The sequence below is a fragment of the Buteo buteo genome, chromosome 4, assembly GCF_964188355.1.
Source record: "Buteo buteo chromosome 4, bButBut1.hap1.1, whole genome shotgun sequence".
NCBI classification, from domain to species: domain Eukaryota; kingdom Metazoa; phylum Chordata; class Aves; order Accipitriformes; family Accipitridae; genus Buteo; species Buteo buteo.
In genome coordinates this window covers 48,148,884-48,171,406 of record NC_134174.1, presented here as the reverse complement: position 1 = coordinate 48,171,406, position 22,523 = coordinate 48,148,884, and positions in this window count along the sequence as shown.

The window sequence follows — 22,523 nt, the reverse complement described above, 5'->3', positions numbered from 1 at the left end:
AGGCAGCCCGTGTTTGCCGGCCCTGGCAGCCGGCGTGCTGAATGCCTCGGCAAAACCGGCCCACGCTTCGGTTCCCAGCTGCGGCCGCTGCCGCCGGAAAGCCCTTCGGGGGGAAAGGCCGGAGCCGGCGTGCTGCAAACCGGAGCGCGGGGGAAAGCGCGGGAGAGAGAGCGGGAGGGAGAAGAGGGTGATGCGGAAATGATAAGGTCTGCGCTTTCCCAGCAGCACCATTCTCCCGCCTGGACGTGTGTGACCGGCCCGGGCAATGGGATGTGTGGCTGCCCCAAGCTGTGGAAAAAAGCAAATTAAATGCTCCGGCTCATCAGCTGGTCACAGAAGTACATCCCTGGAGTGACAGAGAGGTCCTGCTTCTGATGATCTGGCGTGCTTTTGATCCCAGCACAGCCCCTCCTAAAACAAGTGAAACGGGCAAGGCAATCTTCAAACCTCCTGATTATTCAGCCAAGCCTAAAAATAAAGTTAATGATCCCTCTAGTCTGGATTTCGTGAGAGTGGAACTCACATCTTGGCCTCTCCCTCTTTGTTAAAGGCTGTTATTAAATCCCCTGCCCAAAATATGTTTTCCTATACTATGAAGCCCTTCAGCGGCGCCAGCTCAGCATTTTGAGCTCGTTGCCTGGAAGTGTTTCACGCATGATTAGTATTCCTGGTTTCCTATGTGATCCATGAATTTGGGCTGCAATTCCAATGCACCCTGACTTTGCTTCTCGAAAGATCTCCCACCGGCCAGGGAAGGAGAGGGAAGCGAAGGGTTAACGCGCCAGCCAGCTCTGCTGGGTGGGAGCGGACAGGCAAACAAGTGCCTGCTTGTTCAGACCCGGCCGAGGGAGGGCTGCGGGCTGGCGCTGGTGGCTGCCAGCAGCCAAGGTGGAGGCTTTGCTGCATCTTCTCGCTCTGGGCACAACGCGCAGGAGGTGCCACTATGGTCTTTGGGGAGGGACCAGGTTCCAGCTGCGACCCCCTCCCCAGAGCTGGGATGCAGTGACTGGAGCTGTGAGGAGCCCAGTGTACCCAGCCCCGGACCCTGGGAGCAGGACCAGGGCGGCTGCTCTAGGGAGGGCAGCGGTCCCAGCAGCAGCGCTGGGTGCCAGCTCTGCACCGGGTGCCAGCTCTGCACCGAGCCACGGGCTCCCACCACACGAGAAACCCGCAGCTGCTGCTTACCCTCCAAGAAAGGGAGCAGGGCCGGGGGCGGGGAAGTGGACAAAGTCCCAGGGGAGCAGGTGGAGGAGATGGCACCACGGCAGCCCTGCGTGCCATATGGATGGAGCGGGCGGCATTTGCTTAATGCCCAGCCAAATAGCCTCGGCCCTGCCCCAGAGGCACCTCTTCTCCTGGGGAGCCCGGCAGCCACCCTGCCCCGGTGGGCAACGCTCCGGCACGTGGCCGCCACGGCCAGCAGCAGGACCGTGGGTGCCGGCACGCACCCCGGGAGAGCGGGGCGCCCACAGGCTGCCCCCCACGCTAGCGACGGCCGACCCGCCGCAAACTCCCACCTCCCGCGGTGCCGGCTTACATAAGGGAGCTGAGCCCCATCTGCTCGGGCTCGAAAGAGCCGCCGGCACAAAAGCGGCTTTGGCCCGAGAGGCCGCGTCTTGCGATGCCCCTGGCTCGGCCGCCGAGGGCGAGCAGGGACCTGCCACGCACACCCCCCCGGGCCATTGGCTGGGCCGCCCGCCACGGCAGAGCCGCAACCGGCTGACGGTGCACAAAAAGGAAAGGGGAGGAAAAAAAACCGAACAAAAAAAAGAAGTAGGCTGAGCTTCCCTGAGGGTTACTGCCGGTCATCCCACGGGCTCCCGGATCGCGTCGGCCGTGTTTACAACAGCCTACAGCTCCTGACCCAGGCAGGGCCAATCGCCGCCGCGCCGCCCTTGTCTGATCCGGCCCGGCCCAATCCGCGCCCCGGCGCCTGCGCCGCACCTCCGGCGGCGGGGGCGGGGGTGGGCGCGGGGGCGGCCGCCCGGCCTCGCTCGGCAGGGCCGCGGCCCATGCCGGGGCTCGCCGTGACGCCCCCCACCCCGCCCGGGAGAGCCCGGCTGAAGCGGTCTCCGTGCCTCCCCAGCGTCCCCGTGCCAGCCCGCTGAGCCCCGCGGCGGTCGGAGGGTTTCACCCACCCACCCACCCAGCGGCGCCTGCGGGCAGCGCTGCCAGCAGCCGCTTCGCCTGCCTCTCGGGGGCTGCCGGAGAGAGACGGAGCAGGGCGCCAGGAAAGCAGCAGATACCCTTCCTTTCCGACGGAGCGGCCCTTTGCCTGCTCGCCTGCTGCCCCTCGTGAGCATCACCCCCTCCAGTTCGGCACGATTGCCCCCAGCTGCTGCCCGCGTTAGTGCTTTCTCATGAAGCATCAGGGGCTGGAGTCACGGGAAGTGCGAGCACCTCGGCTTTCGCGTGGAAATGAGCTGGTTTTAGCTTTGAAAAGACAGTATAAGAACTCCAGGGGACGAGAAATGGTAATCCAGTACGTGTGTGGACACACGTGGTCGCGCTGCAGTACACGTACGTACGTAAACACGCAAGTATCAATCATAAGGCAGGATACTTAGATTTGGGAGAGAGGTGTAAAAAAATACAGCTTTCATACACATAAATACTGGTGGTGGTGTCACCTGCTCATTCGGTGACTGTATATTGAAAGTTGGCATTACATGAAAACAACCAAATCCTCGCTTACCTGGAATTCTTAACTAAAAAAGCAACCTGTGAAACTATGTCTTCTATCTCTTTCTAAACTGCATGGAAAGATACAGCACTTTGCAGAACACACAGTATTTCATAATGGAGACCGTAGTGACGACAGCTGTTCCATGCCAGTTTGGCTTTGTAACAAACACATCCGCTTGGGTTAGGTTTTTTTCAGTTCTCCTAAAATAGCTTTTTACAAAACCCTGGTCTTTAACACTCAAACAGAAGAAATGCGTATCCCTTTTGAAAACGCCGGTGACCTTCAGTCACTTCATAAGCTGACAAAGCGAAATTGTCATTTTGACAACATGATCATAAATACTTGTCCCTTCATCTACAGAGAGGTTTCGCATTCTGCCGCTTTTACACAGATATATAAAATTAACGGTTCTTAAGCTAATCGCCCAAGTCTGGGTGATTTTCAACATTCAGAAACAGGAGGAGACTTACGCAATCATAATATTGCTCTTCTTCCTCGCCTTTTTTAGCTGCCTAATTAAATACTGCTGATCCAAATATGCATATAACTGCCATTTTATCACCTAAAATAGATTTGGCCTGACCCCAAATCCCAAAGAAACTACGCTTAGGTACGTTGTTCTTGGGTGACCACTGGGAAGTGCATCATTGGAAAACCAAGATAATTAATTCAGAAGCCCTGAGAAACTATGGCTGTGACTGAGGTCGGGGCGGTTTCCAACCTCAGGCAGGTGACGGAGCATCAGGCTACCCTGCACTCACCCCCGTGCACTATCCCCCTTCAGCCAAAATTCTTCCAAGATGACTTAGAGTTCAGGTGTCTCTTTTCACAGGGCAAAGACGGTGGGGGGCAGGTTTCAACGAACTTCAGCAATTTTAAACCTCTGTATGAAATCCACTCTGGTTAAATAAGCACCCTCTGGAGTGAAGAGAGACAGGGAGGCGGTTCCCACAGTGACTCACAGCAACAATCCAAGTTACCTGTTATAGAAACGTGTGAATCATCTGCTGGTGGTGCATCTGTAACTTCTATATACGGATACCTGGACTAGCTGTTGGATGCCCGCCTTTTAGATGATGAGTTTGGTGCAATGAGTTCCACACCTGGATTTTAATGAGGAGAGCCATCAACTCTCCAGCAGCGACCCACAAAAGCACAGGCTCTGAGCGCTCAGAGCGAGCAACACTGTAATCGGAGGCATCTTGGTGGCTTTGGTCTGTGACTCAGCTTCCTTGTTTGGAGCTAAGGAGGTTCAAAATGTCTCAAGAACTACTGGAAACTTGAAACTGGAAAATTTTAGATGCGCTTCACAGATAAGAGTACTTTTGGTTTTTTAGACAGGAGGCAATAAACTTCTGGAAATTGTTGCCGTAGGATGTCGTGGCAGCAGACAGCATCAACAGGTTCACAAAGGGTTTAGAGAGACTCACGGTAAACAAGGTCCACAACCAGATGGTAAAAGCAGAGATGTGCCCTCTAACACACACAAACACAAAACATTTGTGGACAAAGGTCTGAATGGAGCAGCCCGGCTTGTGGGCTCTCCCTAAACAGCCTCTCCGGTTGCCACTGATGGAGAACATGACATGGGGCAGGATGGACCATTGGTATGAATGGTCACACCACTGTCAGGCAGGTACAGCGGGATGAGGAATAGTTTCCAGTACTTACCCTGCTCTAAATTCCACTCTTATGATGGCCCCTGCCGCAGCATGGAGACACAGAGGGCTGGAATCACAGCCCCAGGATCCCACCCAGCTTTGGAGGCAGCGCTCCTATGCCTCCGTGTCATTCCTTCCAGATCTTCCAGTTCACTTCCCCCAGGCCTTGTTTTTAATACTCCAAGCTTCTGAAGTCCGGCCATCAAATTATCAAGATGTCTGATGGCACACAATAAATATTGAATCTTTGGGGATGAAGCTCATAACTCAGTTTGCCACTCCTGACTAACGAGCCCATCTCAGACTCGTAAATGAAGGAGTATGTTCTTTGGACTAATGACCACATAACTTGCTGGGATTGATGTTGTGGAAGACATTGCAGACACACGGGAGTTTTCAGGAAATATCAAGCCTCTTTAGAACCACTACTAACAATGCACCAGCTTTGTTTTAATATCTGTGCGGGATTTATTTTCTGTGTTGATGAGATTTTTCTTTGTCTCTAGTCTCTCCAATTCCAATTAAGCTGAGTCATGTGCAGGCAGAGCATAAGGGGTTGTATTAGAGGAGCATCAAAAATGGAAATTTTTGTTTCACAGAAATTATCTATATCACTACTAGCTTTCATTTGGATTCAGAAAGGTGAAAAATTGAAGGAAAAACTTCCCAGTCTTTTCAAATTTATCTGAAGACAGACAAAAACCTGTGATCTCCCAGCTGTCTTGTCTGGTTGATTGTTTGTGAGGCAGTTCTCTCTTTCAGCCTCAACAGAGTTTTCTTTCCTTTCTTTTTCATTTGACTCCTTCCATCGTAATATACATAATCAGCACCTTTGCACACAAATACAGCTGAAAAGTCTTTTCCAAGCAAAAGCCAGAAGCATTTCATCTTGAAAATACCCAAACCAGAACATTTCAAAATGGCCAAAACATTTTTTCCCTCCTCTAAGATGATGTTTCTGGTTTCAGGCAGTGTTTCAATTATGATGACCACGTTTTCTGCTGGCAAGAGGTCCCCTCAGTGGAATTCAGCTGGTCAAAAGCATGATGTAGTTTTATACCCCTTGGGCTGGGCCAGCCTGGAGTCTGAGTCACTACTAATGCATTTGTTTGGTTCCCACTCTGCTATCGGCTGCTTACATGATGCCGGGCAGGTCTCCTAATCCTCCAGGAACTGGCACAGATGCTGCTTTCCTTCTTCCCAGATTTTCTGCAGTGCTCTATGGAGCAGAGACTTCACGTTCCACATCTAGCACAGGGAAGCCAGAGTGTGGTTAGGGATGTTATAATCCAGGTAGAAACCTTCTGTCTTATCTGCTGGGTTTAAAGTTCAGCCATTCCTGTTTCTGTGAGGCTCACAAGGCAGGACCTCGGGCCATCCCTCAGCCTCTGAGGAAAACCAGAGCAGAATAGTATCCCGTCCTTTGCTGCTGTAGAAACCCTTGCCAGAACCCAACTCCTGTGCAATGAGAGACACTGAAGCACTGAAACTAAAGCACCCTCTCCCAGGAGGTGCAGGCACAGGTTTTTCTCTCAAGAGACTCAAAATTGGTTCTAACTGCACGTTTAAATACTTAATGCTTTTGAATGATTGATGATTGATGGGTTGAGGTACAGCTCTCCTAATATGTGGTTTGTTCTATGCCTGCATCCTCATCTGGATGTCTTGAGCTAACAGAACAGCACGGACTGATAATAAAGGCTTCTGCCATGGGAACTGGACACATTTCATTCCTTAGCAGCACCTTTACTGTCAGCTCCTTCTTCTACCCGAGCAGGTACAGGACATACTGCAAGGATCGCTAATTGCCCGACACATCTTTGTCAGTAACAAGCTCAGCTGAATTTTCCCTGACCCACTGAGTTACTTTCGTTCAGCCCCAGTATAGTGTTGTGCTGTAACAGATTTCTGGCTGGCTGGAGAAACTCTTCTCTGTCTCCTGCTCAGCCCCGCTCTGCTGCCCAGCAGCACAGTCGCTGAGCTGGGGCACCAGCGAACTCTAAGCTCACTGAATGCTGAAGACAGTCTCTTTGCCCTTTAGTTACACAATAAAGATACACATCCCTTCTGCATGGCCAGCACATACAGGTATTTCTGACCCAAATGTTTGCCTGGGCATAGCGTATGGTGTCAGTAGCAATGGCCTCTGACCTTCTCTGGTCTCTAGGAGGTAGGGCAGATAGCTTTCCTTGCCTCAGGGCATCAGCCATAGCACAAAGGGTAGTACCACACACATACTTATAAACGTGCTTGCTGTTCACTGCCATGCTTAAGTGCATAGGACTGCTCGGGGCGCATCAAATAGTAAATATTTATAACGTCAGCCTGGCATCGGGCATTGCATCTTCCATGCAAACCCCACTTCAGAGCACATTAGCCTATTAAATGGACTCGCTTCCCTTCTGTAAAAGGCTACTGGGGAGAAAATAATCCATTCCTGGTCATGAGGGGGCCCCAGTGCAGCAGTAAGAGAGAGCAGTGCTCACTTAGAAAGTGAGTTAGCTTAAAGATAATCCACCCCCTTAAAGATAATTCCCCCCATCCTCAGTGAAAAATATTGAGACGCTGTAGATTAGCTGGCATAGGTAGAGCACCTCCTGGTAAAAACCCAGATTTATAACTACTGAAAAAGTGCCTCCTTCCTCCTGTATTTGGCAATAGCTTTTCCGTGGCTGAGAGGACAGGGTTAGGCAGCTCTTCCTGTTGGGGGAGATGGGGACACCGATACAAAAATGTTCTTACTGCAAGATAGCCATTACGAGAGTACCATCTCCGAGAAACAGGCAGCAGAGGCTGAGAAATAACCTGGCTGCTGAAGAGCTGTTTGGCTGAGCCAGCAGGGAAATGGGGGTGGGAACTAATTCCAGTTAAGGGCATGACAGGTAACAAATGGCACAGTTGCCATGGCTGGCAGGGTATCTATCACAGTGACATAAGCAAAACCAAGAGAAGGCACTTGGCACTGCAAACCCCCAGCAAAGTCCATGCACAGCACAGTCTGTCAATAAGGGCTGCACATGCCTCTGATTTCCCAAATGACAGCTCTGTAATAAGCTGGGTAAGAAACTTGGCTTTGTGAAACAACCTGTAGCACTTCACTTAGCACCCAAGTCCACAGCTAGTGACTCTTCTTTACTGACACGTCAGCATGGGCTTTTCACGCTTTCCTGCTGGTTTATACTTTTTGTCATACGACCCACAAACCACCACCTGTTTTAAATCTATAATTCTGTGTGGGACTTCTGAACGCTTTTGAAACCTAACAGAAAATGCCAGCAATGTAAAGACGTGCAACATATGCTAGCCTACACACCTGCCGACCTCACCTCCACTGTCACCCGTAATAGCTACACAGCAGCACAACACTCCCAATTTTCCCCACCATGCTATGCGGTGAATGAAGTTACTCATTCAGAGTGTTTCCCCATTCTGGTTCCTTCTAGAAAGCCCACTCCTCCTGTTTTCTTGGTCACACTAGTCAGATCCCCCCTGTGCCTCCTTGTTCCCCTGCAGCTGACCGTGACACGGGTCAGAGCATCAGGCTGCTGGCAGATCAGACCGACGGGGTCCTCTCTCCCTGCTGGCTGCTCCAGCTGCACTGAAAGCCAGCCCTCCTGGTAAGACGGGGAACAAGACCTGAGGGATCCTGCGGTAGGGAAGGGCCCACGTAACGGTGATCAGGAGCCCACAGACTTCTCTATTACAGTGTCCCTTTACCCAACCCTTATTCCCAGCCACTTTGGCTGCTCAGGGCAGGAGCCTCTTTGGAGGGTCAGACTCCATGGGGGGGAAAAGACAGGGCTGGGATTAGGAAGAGTTTCAGAGCACTCACCACTTTCCTCCACCGTGGACACCCAAGATGATAAACAATCCTTTCTCCAGGCTTGCTGGCTGGTGTTAATTTCAGGCTTGCCAGGTACACACCAACTACAGCCCAGGCTTCTTTGGAGACCCTTGCTGTGCAGCCAGCAAAGGTGTTTCCTCTTTCAGCAGCAGGAGACCAAGACTCGTCTGGGCGAAACCAGGGAAAGCCAACCAAGACCATTGGTGAAGCTGCCAGACTGAGCCAGTGCTGCTCACAAAGGAGCCAGACTAATTGGGACCTGCTGAAGGAGTAGACTATTTCAGGAACCACATGTATAGGAAAGCCCCAAGCGAACCTATTCACGAGTAACCAGCGCAGCATGCCGTATGGCTAAGATCCCAAAGAGCTCTCTCCTAGCTTGAAAGGTTGGGCCATCCCACACTGCTATGTTCCAGTATACGGCACAGACATAATTTGCTAGCTGCTGGGCACCACACAGTTACAGTGCTCCTCTTAACCCTTCCAGAGTCTGCAAGGAACTCTGTTCTTCCCCGGCAATCAGGCTGGGCACTAGAACACAGCTACCGGAGGAGGTCATTGCTCCATGTATGAGACAGCAGGACCACCAGGAAAAACCTCTGCACGTCCAGATTCAATTCCATAAAGTGTTAGAAGGAGTGTCCTGAGACACAAATGCTGAGACGGGACAAATGCCACAGATACTATTAAAAATCAGGAACCAGCATTGGTCTACCTGGTCTTGTTATGTGTTTATTTATCTCTAAAGCGTATAGCTGAATAGTTTTGGTCAAAAGGGGAGACAGGAAGATTGGTCATACAGTTGGTCACAAGCCCAAGCACACGCTTTAAAATGGGAAGGGAATTACATCTCCATGGAGGGAGAGATCCAAGGAACAGCAAAGGAGGGGGGGACCCCAAACAGTCTGCAAAACACAAAGGAGAGGTGTAGCAGGGAGCCTTTCTTTGTGTCACATATAGGCTCTTAGACCAGTTGGAGTAGATAAATGTCGACTCCATCCATGTAAGGATGATGGTGTCCGTGTGCCCAAGGACTGATCCATCCAGCTTATTCCCTATGAATTGGAGCCCACCTCATGCCCCAACATCACGTACTCTGCCAAGGACATATACCTTCCACCACCCCAGTAAGGCACTAGCTCCTGGTATCATAAAAGCCCCCTTTGTACAAGTTTGTGTGTTTAAGTTCTGTAAGTTTCTATAGATTCGGATGGAGAAATAGTTACCAGAAAACACCACAGGCCAAAGACAAGAAAAATATGCTAAGAAGATACTGTGCGAAAGTTTCCCAAGGACTGATGACCTTTGGAGACAAGTAATCCTGATGAATTTGCAAGAACTGATAAACTTAGACCACTAGAGTCTAATGCTGCACAAGGCTGCCAGCACACATTAGCATCTACAACAGGTTGTATAACTTGGATCGCGCCCAGGAGGGCAGTGGCTGCTATATGCAGATGAAGAATACAGAGTTGTGTATACAGGTGGTGAAACAAAGAGCCCTCTGAAGGAATTTCTACAGACCTACCTAGAAGCCAGTGGTGCGTCAGGATGACCTTCTGCTTCTGAGTGTGCACATTGGGGTTGGCCTCCCAACGGTTGCTCCAGCTAATAAGTGAACGTGAATGAGTGGTGTGTTATGTGAATAGTTACCTGCTATTACTAATAACACCTTGATTCTCTTAACAACAGCAGCTAATGAATAAAAGACATTTTAAGAAATAGCATTTGTAATCTGTGTTTTCTCCTAACACTATCCTCTATTTAAGGACAAAGGAATTTACACCACCTGTTCGGGAGAAACATGCTAAAGACAGTGTGGCACTCATACCTCTTCATGGTGGGACCTTCAGACCCAGCTAGGACAGACAATGTTAGCACAGGACAGCTTCTTTGACCAAACAAGCCACTAGCCATGAAATGGTTTGTTGAAAACCTTGCCACTCCTTGCCAGAGAGAATTGGTGGCTGTGGGGAATATGTTCCTCCTCCTGAAACATGCTATAGGAAATACAGTCAAATCCAGCCCTGTGGAGGTACTGGACAGGAACCATGTGCACGTTTGTAAGGGCAAGATCTGTTCAAAAGGAGAAGGTCCCACGTAAGAGCCAGCTAACCGCTGTCTGCTCCATCTCCCACACATGGTCTTCTTTGCATGCTTCAATGCATGGCTGGGGACCATGTACTGGCAGACCCAACTCTGTCACTTAGTCACTCTACAGACATGGCTCGTTGCTTGAGTCTGCTGTTTTTCTGAAGCATCTCCATAGGTGATGCCTTGTGGCTGCCACTGATGTCCAGAGAAACTATGCAGACTCAGCACTCCTGATGCAGAAAAACAACAAGTGTTGCAAGTCACACTGCCGCAAAAAAGAGAGACCCACAACGTTTTATCTTGTAAGCCTTCCCCTCAATCTGCCTTCAGGTGACCTGCATTCCCATCTCTCCAGTGCTGTCAAGTCTAGTGCCTCCACTTAAGGAACAGGCAGATTTCTCCATCTATAAAAAGAACGCAGGGCTGTTTGAGTAACTATTGCAACAAAGCTGGCTTGATTGAGTCAGACCAAAAGTATCCTCTGACTAACCACAGCCAGTAGCAGATGCTTAGAGGCCTGTAGAAGAACAGTCAGATTATATCTGGACTTTTATTTTTAATAACTACCAACAGCCTCATCCTCTGTGAAGCACTCCTTCCATTTAAGCGTTGAAAGGCTTGAGCCAGACCACAGGGTCTTGCAGCTCCTACCCTACAGAGAGTTTATAACCCAAGAGGCAAAACCCCATATAAACATGCAGGCACAGAACTGCCTTGCAAAGGCAGCCTGGCATTCATGGCAAAGCTGAGAATCAAATGCAGTCTCTTGACGCTGGGTTATATTTTCAAAACCATCTGTCCAAAACATGATGGAAGTTATTAAACTAAAGAAACAAAGGCTTTGACAGGTGAAACTTCCTTCCAGATTTTCTGGCGGCGTTCCAGCCTCGATCACTGAAATTTCACATGCACACATGACTTCTGCGAGCGCAGGAGCGTGGTGCTCACACACGCCTAGCTGAAATGCCATTCAAGCAAAACTTTCTGCTTGGTGAGCATATTTCCTGTTATCTCCAGTAACCCCTTCAATCCCAGCACACTGGTATCAGCAACATCATGATTTATTAAGACATGGAGTGGAGTTTTTCCAGCGTTTTTTTTTCCTCCCTCGCCATTGTTGTCACTGATGAAGTCCTGGCTTTGAGAGCTTTCTGGGTTCGGGCAGCCGGAGCTGGCACCCCTGGTGAGCTGTGGTCAGCAAACATTTGCAATCAGCAGCTGACTTCCCACTGCCATCTGCCTGCTCGGGCAGACAACGAAAGCACTTCGCTTTTGTGCCCAGCACCTTACTCCAAAGGCAAAAGAAGGTCCCCCAGCCTGTGGGACCTCCTGAGCCCACGCATTGCCTACAGCCATTGGATTTGTTTCATGCCCAAATAAAAGCAGCCAGATTGGGTGTGATTGAAGAACAGAGGCAAAGTGACTGGCTCAGCTCTGCTTTAATGGTATTAGTCATGAATTTTTACTCACTCAGTGTTCTCAAAGCTTACTTTCCTTTTTTCCCCTCTTCCCTCTTTCATCTGTGTGATCACACAGGTGATGTCAATCCTGCCGAGAGAGTCCTGAAAACTTTGCTTATCTTTGACACTTCCACCTCTACCTCAGACTTCAAGGAAAGCCTGCGGGATGTCAGCAGCTGTAAAGCTAAAGGGACTCCTTTCCAATCCTCTCCACCAGTGCCAAAACATTTTCAAATCCCCACACTTCCAGCAGAAGCCTTCCTACTTCAGAAAGCAACATGCCTTTCCCTCTACCTGCGCGTCACCTCCTGTGCATCAGCAAGCAGGGTAGCTGATGGCACGGCTCCAGTGCCCTCTAAAGCTTCCAAACCACTGCTGCCAGCAACCCAAGCAGATGCCACCTCTGTCTTGCAGGGTGGCATTTAGAAAGCCATAGGCTATCAAGTGAGATTTCTCCTAAGCTGTTATCACCAGACTTGCCAGAGAGGAGCCAGCAAGAACCTTAAGACTAAATCCCATCACTTTAGGAGTTAAATTAATTATAGTGCAGATAGAGTGGGTGAGGGAACCTGTATGAACTAATTAAGCAGTACACCTACACAAGTTAAGCCCCAGTGACATCCACTCCCTCCCCTCAGAGAACTGTCTCCAGTCTGGGCCTATATGTAACAAGACAAACATACCAGCTCCTCCACCAACAGGGTAGAAATTCCCAACTCCCCTTTCCCTCCATCAGTCTCATGAGGATAAAAATGGGGGATTTTTCACCTGATGCATGAAACGTGAACTGGACTGGGCTCAAGAAGTTTGGATGCTCATTCCCACTCTGCCACTGACTGGCTGAGCAACCTCAGCCATGCCCTCTTGTTCCTTCTTCACAAGAAGGACTAATCCCCACCTCACTGAGCCTCATGCAACACACCCCTGCTGCAGTTGATGTGATAATGCTGCACATTTTAAAGAGTAATTGGGCCTGTCCTAGATGCACAGAGGCTTGGCAAATCAGTTGGTTTTGAACCATCACACGCCCTATTTGATTCTGCACTCTTGCCCAAGATCATTTTGCAGATGGAGGAGAAAAAAAAAAAAAAAATCAATTTCAGGTCAAAATGTTTTTAAAAATTTGACGTTATTAAGTAATGTAAAGGTTTGCAACTGGTTTATTTGCTTAGTGATGAAACAGCAGAGGATATAGCCACTGGAAGCCTTCCAGCTAGGACATCTGCTTTTCAGGTATCAGAGGAGATATGATAGCTGTTCAGATCTAGTAAGATTCCCTACACACACTGTTTGAAGATCAAACATCTGTAATTTTCCCTCAGACAGGACATCCTGCCAACCACCACAGGGACATGGTCACAGTAACAAAAGCACCAGATTTTCTGCTTGTCTGCAAGCACCAGAGAGTTGCTGAATCTTTGGCTCACCACAGAAACCCAAGAACAGTAAACTTCATGGGTGATAAGACCGATGCCAGGCAGTGAGGAAACCAGCTGATTGATGCACACCCCGCACTCTCTGACATGGCAGGAGCAAGGGGTTACTCGGGTGAAATGACCTGATCAGGCACTGCCAACAAACAGATACCCGCTAAGGCTGAAATCACCCAACCAAGATAGCAGCTCAGGGACAGACCTCATCGAAGGGTGGCCTCAGCCTCTAGCTTCTCAGATGACATTTCCTGAGCTCTGCCCCTCCGCCCCAGGATCTGCAAGGTCATCAGCTGAGAAATACTCCTGACTTGGCCAAAGAGACCCTGCAGCAGACCTGCTCCAGCACAGGGAAGAGCCTACTAAGTTTTTCAGAGACCTGAGAAACAAAGCTCTCCTATGCCTCTGGAAGAGGGCACAAAGGCACTTAAAACAGCAGCTATGTCCCCAGAACTAATTCATAAGCTTCTAGACCCTAATGATATCCCAGCAACAAGCAGAGAAATGCCACATAGGAGGTCAGACTGCCACATCTCATCATCAGAAGAGAGACAAGAGAGACAAGCCTTCATTGCATGTAAGGCCAGGGACAAAGGCACTGCTTTCCTCAAAGGCAGGAGACTCAAACTGTCAGAAACACAGGCTCTGGAGCCTCAGGAGTGCTTCAGGTTCCCAATATCAGACCCTAAAAGCTTCTTATTCACACTACCCAGAGCATACCTAATCCCAGAAAAGAGCCATATGGAAACAGGAGAATTGCAAAAGATACCTCCCTACTCAACAAAGCATGCTTTCTTTCCTGAGAGCAGAGCATGCATTGCTTTGCTCCCCTTCCCCTACAAAGTACCGGTTGTAATAGGTGGTTTAAAAATACATCTGCTTCCCCTTTTCTCCAGCAGCTGCTTTACTAGCCTTAAACAACTCCCTAAACCACAAGCAAAGCTTCTGAGGCTTAATCTCTAAACCTGCACCAGAGTTTTGCTGCAGCCCATCATTTCCCCAGCACACAGCAACACCCCCAAAGCTCCTGTCCCAGCAGGCTCCTTTTATCGAAAAGCCCACTGCTCAGCTGCCCCCTATCCCCCACCAATCCCCCCACCTGGAAGGGGAGCAAGCACAGCTGAGGCTCCCCATAAGGGGTCAGTCTACCTTTCCTCAGCAGAGAAGTTATAAGCTCACGCTAAGTTCAGTACAAACCTTTCAAAAGGCACAGGCTGAGCCCCTACCTATGCCTGAAAGAAATTTATTAACATACTTGAGTGAGCATAAGAGAATGATCCACCATCTTAGCCTTGCATAGAGGACGTCCAGCCCAAGGTTTACATATCTGGAAGGTGATTTTGGAAATCCTGCTAAAGATACTGTGAAGCACCCAGGTTTCAGAGGGCAGGGGCTCTGTTTTTTTCTGGAAATCAGGATTAGAGAGGGTTTTATGACTGGGGGGGGGGGGGGTGTCCTTAGATTTTTCTGAGTTCTGCTCTTGGAAACTTGCTAGTAGTCGCTAGTTCCTTGGGAATTCTGGCTTTTGTCCTCTCAAGATAACCCAGCAAAGGGGGAGGGAGAACAGCTCCAAATTACCGTTTAGCTGATGCTACAAACAATGTATTTGGGGCCACTTTCTTATTATTATAGGGCTTAGCACATTTTGAATGTGCGTGCTTTGTCTCAGCTCAGATGAAGCCCCAACAGTGTCTGCTGGTGGTCCAAACCAGAAGAGTCACTCAGCTCTGCATGAGGGGTATCACATGTAGGACATGCTGGGGCTGAGGTCATGAGAGATCGTGGTAGTGGGCACTGTTCCTGTTTGTTGGAACATTGAGGGCAGAAATCTCAGAGGACTGAGTGATTTTACTGGAGGTCCTTCCTTGTGAAGGGTGCTTGCCCCTTTGGTGCATGGGGAAGATGGTGGACATGACAGGACGCTGCTGAATTCTCCTCTGCTACATCATTAATGCAGTTGCTTTAGGAGGGAAGGGGGAGAGACCCTGGAAACGCTGAAGGCGTCCTGATATCTAGATTCTTCCTCTGAGAGGAGACTTTGCTATTGGAGTCAACTTTGCAAACAAGATGCCATTTGATTAGTCAGTTGTTTTCTGGGCTGCTATGGCCAGAAATGATTGCAGACTGCTCTGCCTTTGGCCAGACATTTGATAGAGTGCCACATTATATATTTATTGAGTGAAGAAATCCTAACTGGATAAAAATAGCAAGGCTTGGATTAGAAACTGGCTGGCAGATGAGGAACAGAGGTTCATTGTTGCTTCAGGATGCGTAGTGCTGCCAGAAAGATCCTGCACAGTGTTGATGTGGGTCTGCCAAGCTGGGGCAGAGAAGACACAGAAGACACAAGACTGGCCTGAGGAAGCACAGTGAAAAACAACACCAGGTCTTTTGGACGACTGACTGATGTCTCGACCAAGAGTAGTAAGCCAATGAAATAGGCTCTCTCTGGTAGAGACTGCACACAGATCTGCTCCTTGCAGCCCAACAAAGCTGGAAGACATACCATTGGAGGTGAGGTGCACAGTGGGTTCTGCTCTTCTGCCATGCAAGACAGGAAGTTCACTCTCTCAATGACAGGTGGAGCAGTAACAGTGGTCCTCACATTATTTATGGGAAAAGGACAAAACCTCTTGTTTAAAATGTCCTTTGTGAGGCTTCTTTCAGTCAAAAGGGAGTTTCCCTTATGAACTGATACCTCCTACCTCCCATGGTGTTGCTAGTGGGTCATTAAAAATGGAAAAGGGACTGGAGGGTCCAGCCTCCTCAAACCTTCGGTTTTTGCTCCCTCTTCAGACTGGTCAAGAACATCCCTTTGTAACAAAGGTACCAGTTCATTCTCCGGTGCCAGTGTGCTATTAGCCCTGCTCTCTAAGAAGTTGCTCTCTGCAGAGAACCACCACAATTGCTACAAAATCGCACTTTGGGATCCAAGACCAGGAGTTGACTTCTTTTTTTCCCCACACAGAAGAAAGCTTCTAGCAGGCAGTGGAGATGGCATACACATCATGCACCACTTCCACTCACAACCCAGATGTTACACTTTCAGTCACTCCAAACCTGGAAAGTGGTTTTATTTTTATTTTTTTTTTAAGAGAGGAGAATTCACTATTTGGGTATGAGAAATTATCACTCAAGACCAGATTTCTCCACCTTGGTACACTTTTTCTGGAACATGCAGAGGTTCAAGCTTGCCGTGTGCCACTCCAGTGGGGTCTGGTAACACTGCAGCCATGCATGGCACTCCTCAGCCCAGCCAGACAGTGGGAAAATGTCTGTGGCTGCCAGCTGGATCTTGAGGTTTTGGGTCACTTGCAAAAGCCCACTTCTCATTAGCTGTCCACACCAATCCAATTGCACCACACAGGCAAAGTCAACTTCGCCCTCTATGCTACACCTAACCTGTACCTCTCCAACTCTTCAACTGACAACTCTCCAAAACCTACCAACAAACTGTCCAAATCTCAACCTTTCACTGTAAACTGCTCTCTACTGCATCTCATAGACAAGCCTTCACAAAGCCACTCACCCTGCAACAGTACTCCAGCATCAAACACCTGCATGAAAACTTCCACAGCAACACTCCAACATCAACGAGCTCCTGCATGAAAAGTTCCACTTTCTCCTTAAGAGTCCACCCTACACTAACTGCTGACAAACACACACTGTCTCACCAAAGCCAGACACTGCAACAACTAGTGCCAAGTTCAAATTGCATGTGCACTGCAATAATGCAGGTGTGAGTTAATGCAGAGGTGGGCTTGGAAGTTGCAGAGTGTACACCCTATGGTTTAATATGGCATTTACTGGGGAATGAGTCTTCTCCCTGGCAGAAGTGTATGAGAGGAAGCTGTTTAAAGGCAAGACGGGAATGGTTCTCCAGGTCTCTGAAGCTGAGAGTAATAAATTTTATCTGTGTTGTAGCACAGGATCTTCTTGTTCATTTGCTTCTCTAGCCAGTCAGGTGCTGCAGAGGAGTGTGAGAGAGAGAGAATGAAATACTCAGAATAGGATTAACAACCTCAACATCTCTGTCCCCAAGCTTGCAGACATCCTAGGAGGCATGATCAGTTTTGCCATACTCCCCCACTTTACTGGGATGTATTCCTGCAGAATTTTCCATCCTAAACACATTCCTGACACATCTGACATGCTTCAAATTTCCTACCCCAGCATCCCTTCCCCGAGGTACGTCAGCATTTCCCTTTGAAACATACCTAAGTGCCATTCCCTCCCTGAGGTACCTCAGCAGTGACAGCTGAAACCTCTCCCAATGCCGTCCTCTTCCCGAGGTACATAAATGTGTCCTGCTGAAGTGCCTTCAGTGCCGTCCCCTTCCCGAGTTACCTCAGCCTTTCCCACCGAAGCCTCCCCGGTGCTGTCCCCTGCCTGAGTTACCTCAGTCTATCCCACTGAAGCCTCCCTGGTGCCGTCTGATGCAGAGAATGACATTAGGCCTAGTAGATGTAGAAATAGAAAGTATGTTTAGACTCAGTGTATTGCCAGATAAAGGACTCTGGAATTTGTTAGAAGACTAACGGCTGTCTTCATAAGTTGATTTACGTAGACAAGCCAAGGACATAAGACACAAGACTCCTGTGTTTGTAATATATGTTAAGATAGCCTGTTCTGCTTGTGAAGGTATCCTGTGTGATAAAGAAGTATGTTCTGTCTTTTGTGAGGACTGAGCCAAAGTTAGGAGATAAGCAGAAAAATTGTTTGTGGGGCCCAGAAGAGGATCGTACTGCGCAGACTCATACAACAAGGGTCAAACAGTGAACAAGTGAGGAAGACTATTGAAGACCACCAGAGAACTCCAGAAGACCACCGAAGACCTTCAGTGCGCATGCGTAAAGGACATTTACATATGCTAATGATTTCTCGGAAAATTAATGAATATGCATATAAGAAATGTATTTAACCTATACAATTAGTCCCAGCAGGGAAGCACATTTGGACGAGCGATACCCCGTGCTTCCAGCGCTGCAATAAAGAATACTTCGCTCCATCACCGAATGCTCCTTTCGTGAGACACGTCCCCTGCCTGAGGTACCTCAGCTTTTCCCGCTGAAGCCTCTCCGATGCCGTCCCCTGCCTGAGGTACCTCAGCCTTTCCCGCCGAAGCCCACTCGGCACCGTCCCATCCCTGAGGTACCTCAGCCTTTCCTGCTGAAGCCTCCCCGATGCCGTCCCCTGCCTGAGGTACCTCAGCCTTTCCTGCTGAAGCCTCCCCGATGCCATCCCTGACTGATGTAGCTCAGCCTATCCCGCCGAAGCCTCCCCGATGCCGTCCCCTGCCTGAGGTACCTCAGCCTTTCCTGCTGAAGCCTCCCCGATGCCGTCCCCTGCCTGAGGTACCTCAGCCTTTCCCTCTGAAGCCTCTTCGATGCAGTCCCCTCGATGAGGTACCTCAGCCTTTCCCGCCGAAGCCCAGTCGGCATCGTCCCATCCCTGAGGTACCTCAGCCTTTCCCGCTGAAGCCTCCCCGATGCCATCCCTGACTGATGTAGCTCAGCCTATCCCGCCGAAGCCTCCCCGATGCCGTCCCCTGCCTGAGGTACCTCAGCCTTTCCCTCTGAAGCCTCTTCGATGCAGTCCCCTCGATGAGGTACCTCAGCCTTTCCCGCCGAAGCCCAGTCGGCATCGTCCCATCCCTGAGGTACCTCAGCCTTTCCCGCTGAAGCCTCCCCGATGCCATCCCTGACTGATGTAGCTCAGCCTATCCCGCCGAAGCCTCCCCTATGCCGTCCCCTGCCTGAGGTACCTCAGCCTTTCCCGCCGAAGCCTCCCCGATGCCGTCCCCTGCCTGAGGTACCTCAGCCTTTCCCGCCGAAGCCCCCTCGGCGCCGTTCCCTCCCTGAGGCACCCCCGCCCCTGTCCCTCGCTCTCCAACGCCCCGACGGAGGCGCCGTCCGCGCCCCGCGCCGCTTCAGCGCTTGCTTACATTCCCGACCCGGCGCCCTCCCCTCACGCTCGCTTTCCTTCCTCTGCCCTGGCGTCATCGTGGGCTTCGCCCTCAGCCCCACCGCCCGCACCTGAGCTCTGCCCAACGCTCAGCCCGGGGCTCCCTTCCTTCAAAGCCACTCTCGCGTTTCCCGCCTCGCCCCGGTCCCTCCCCCGTGCGGGGGCGTGGTGTTGCGGCTGGCGAGGCAGCCCGGTATCTCGCCCGCGGGCTCGCTGCCCCTCGCCTCCCTCCATCCTCCCCCCTCAGCCGGTATCAGGGCGGCCCCACCAAGTCACCTCGGTGTTCGCCCGCCAACCCCTCGCTCACCCGCTGCACCCACCACCCGCCGCTGCCGCGGCCGCCGCACCTGGCAGCACGCGCTGCCGAGCCCGCCCAGCCCGCGCCTGTGGAGCGTGTCCCCGCCCGTCCCGCGTCCCAGCCAACCTCGTCCGAAGCCGGCCCCGGGCCCCGCCTCCCGCCTCGCGCCGGCGGCTGCCGAGCGGCGCTGTCCCGCCCGGCGCTGTCCCGCCCGGTGCGCGTCCCCGCTCCCCCCGGCTGGACACCGGCAGAAAGTCGGGACGGCCTCGCGCTGCCGCCTGCTCGGGCAGAGGCGGCCCGGGGACTGCCTGAGCTCCAAGGCTCCACCAGCTGCATCACTGTGGGAGGGAAGGGGTCGCAGGACAACACGAGACGGCAGGTTTTGCGTCATTCCCACCTCCCAGTTTAGAGGACTGCGCCCTTTCTGCCGGTTTAGCTCAAATCATGGAAAAAATCCCATTTACGGCTTGCCGTGCCAAGCACACGTACCTTGAGACGATGTCCCACCCTTAAATCCCCAGTGTAAGGAGAAGAGAGCACCAAAGGGTTCATAAATCCCCCCAAACAGCAGTATCGAACACTGAGCTAGAACTGCAAAGCATTTAGATTTCATGGTTAGAAAAAAGTTCAGTCAGTTAATACAGAGCAGACACTTGTTGAGACACTGAAGTGAAATCTGCTTGCCAGACTCAAGAGGACAGCCTCTCCAGGAGCTCACCAGCCACTGCTGAAGCACCCCTGGGGGAAACTTATTTCATCAGCTAGAGATGATGCTGGGACACCAGTTACAGACTAACTCTCTGCGCTGAGCAGGACTGGAAGCTCAGCTCCGAAGGTCCTCAATTCCCCACCCCTACCCCCTTGCTGGAGGACCCGGACTGAAGTGTCCAGCTCAATAACACAACCAGTTTCTATCTGGATTTTGAACAGTCCTTTTAGTTTTCTTCCAGGAGCTTAATAATCATCACAGAGGTTTAAGGTTCCCCAGAGGTCTCATTCTTGAGAAACCTTGTACAAGAAAGCTATAGCACTACACCGTATACTATAGTCACTCTTTGCTGCAACTAAAACAAACAAACAAAGGCACAGCCGTGGATAAATAATTCTACAGTCAAGTTCCCGTGTTATTTATGGTACTATCTCCTTTCTCCTGGCAGTAATCCGTTTTCAGCAGGCTCCCCTGCAGCTCATACACGAGCATTTGGTTCCCATTTCCAGGCAATGTGAGCTGAGCTAGAGCTGGTGGTTATCCCTGGGGACTCTGTCAGGGTGAGAGGATGGGAAAGTGGTGGTGGCAGTACTAATCGACTGTTAAACATCAGAAGGGGAAAACTAGAATTCCAAGCACAGTACCTCGGTGCCGAGTAAGCTGCTTATGCTGCATTTTGAACATTTCCCCAGCACAGTTTATTAACACAAATGTGTTTTCATTACTTTTCATTTGAACCAAGTCTCCTCTGGCTATCTCCATTTTTGCATCGAACAAGTGGATTTTCCCTGCCTTTGACTTCCCTGATACCATTCCTATTCTAAGAATGTGCAGAGGCTAAGGTATCCAACCGTCTCACGAGAGACTCGTTGAGGAGCAAACACGAAAGATGAAAGCTGCTGTCTGCAGACCAAGACGCAGGAACTGCATCAGTAGGCACCCCTACGTGTCTCCAATCCACCAGGAGAAATCTATCCGAGGAGGAGGAGAAGGTGGAGAGGGAGTGAAGTGCATCTTGGACAAGCACAGATTGAAACTGAGCTATAGAAACTTGTTGCTGTGTTGTACAGCTTGGCAGTAAGTTTCCACAAACATTTGTATATGTATAAATATATATTTACTAACACATACTTCCTAACACAATGGAGAGAGCTCTTGCATTCATGTACCTGTGCAATGGCCCTCAGTGGGGATTTCACAGGCTGGCTGCAAACTCACGGGGAGCGGCATGTGCAACTCCGGCTGAGCAGAAGGAAGCGGGTGTAGGAAGAAGTTACAAGGTCCTTTACAAGAGAATGGTCATTTTTCCTCTTTTCAGAATATCGTAACTAAATATTCTTGGTCTGTTAGTATGATATTGATGATGAATAACCTTTACTATCACCCTGCAGGGTGCTGTTTTCTTAAACCTCCATTGCGCATATGGGCCTGTGTGCATGTTACCACACACACCTGCTACAGAATTTTCTGTTGAGTTCCGCATCAGCTAAAAAGCATTAAAGCCTGCACTTCCAATCACCGTGTCCTCTCTACACTTGAGGCCTTGCGGATATCCTTCCCCCTGCTTTTACCCAGGACGTTCAGCACGGCAGTCTCAGTTTGCTGAAGCGAATGGGGTCTAGGATGGGACTCTCCATGCCCCATGGCTCCCACTGGCTGCTCAGGGCCTTGAGCACTCCTGTGCCAGTGACTCTCCAGCAGCCGCACAGCTCCTGTTAGCCCCAATTCCAGTAGGGCCGGTCCAGCCTTGATGAGCCCTGATGTGACTCGATGGCAGTGAAAGAACACCCAGAAGCTGGCTAACAGCTCCGATGCTGCGTCTCCGCAGCAAGCATGCTTTGTGCTCCGAGGAGCTGCCTGAGCCAACCTTGTACTGGCGCTACCGAGAGGAAAGTCTGTCTTTGAAACACTGTGGGCAGGGATGAACACCCAGGTGGGCACCGCACCTAAAGAAGCACAAGTGCCCTAAGGGGCCTGGCTTGAAAGCAAAAGGTACTTCCTTCCTCCTGTTCAATGCAACTGGCTCTGGGGTGGCAACCAACGAGCAGTTCACTCCCAGAGGTGATCCACGCTTAGAGAGTCAAGCAGCTTCCTTCAGGGTGCTCAAAGAGCCCCTTCCCGTAGGCTGGGCTGCTGTCAGCGCCAGTGGCAGGGTGTTTGGTTACAGGGTGTTCCTCTGACCCCGATTTAGCCCAGCCAGCAAGGAGGGACCCCCACAGCCTGTGTCCCGTGGCGTATCACAAGCAAACACCTGTCAGTGTCCCTGCAAAGGCAAAGCAGGGCTCAGATCAAAGATTTCTTCCCCAACCCAGCCACCTGCCAAGTGCAGGCGAGTCCCTGCATCATACCGCTGAGAATACAGCAGGTTGCAAGCTCG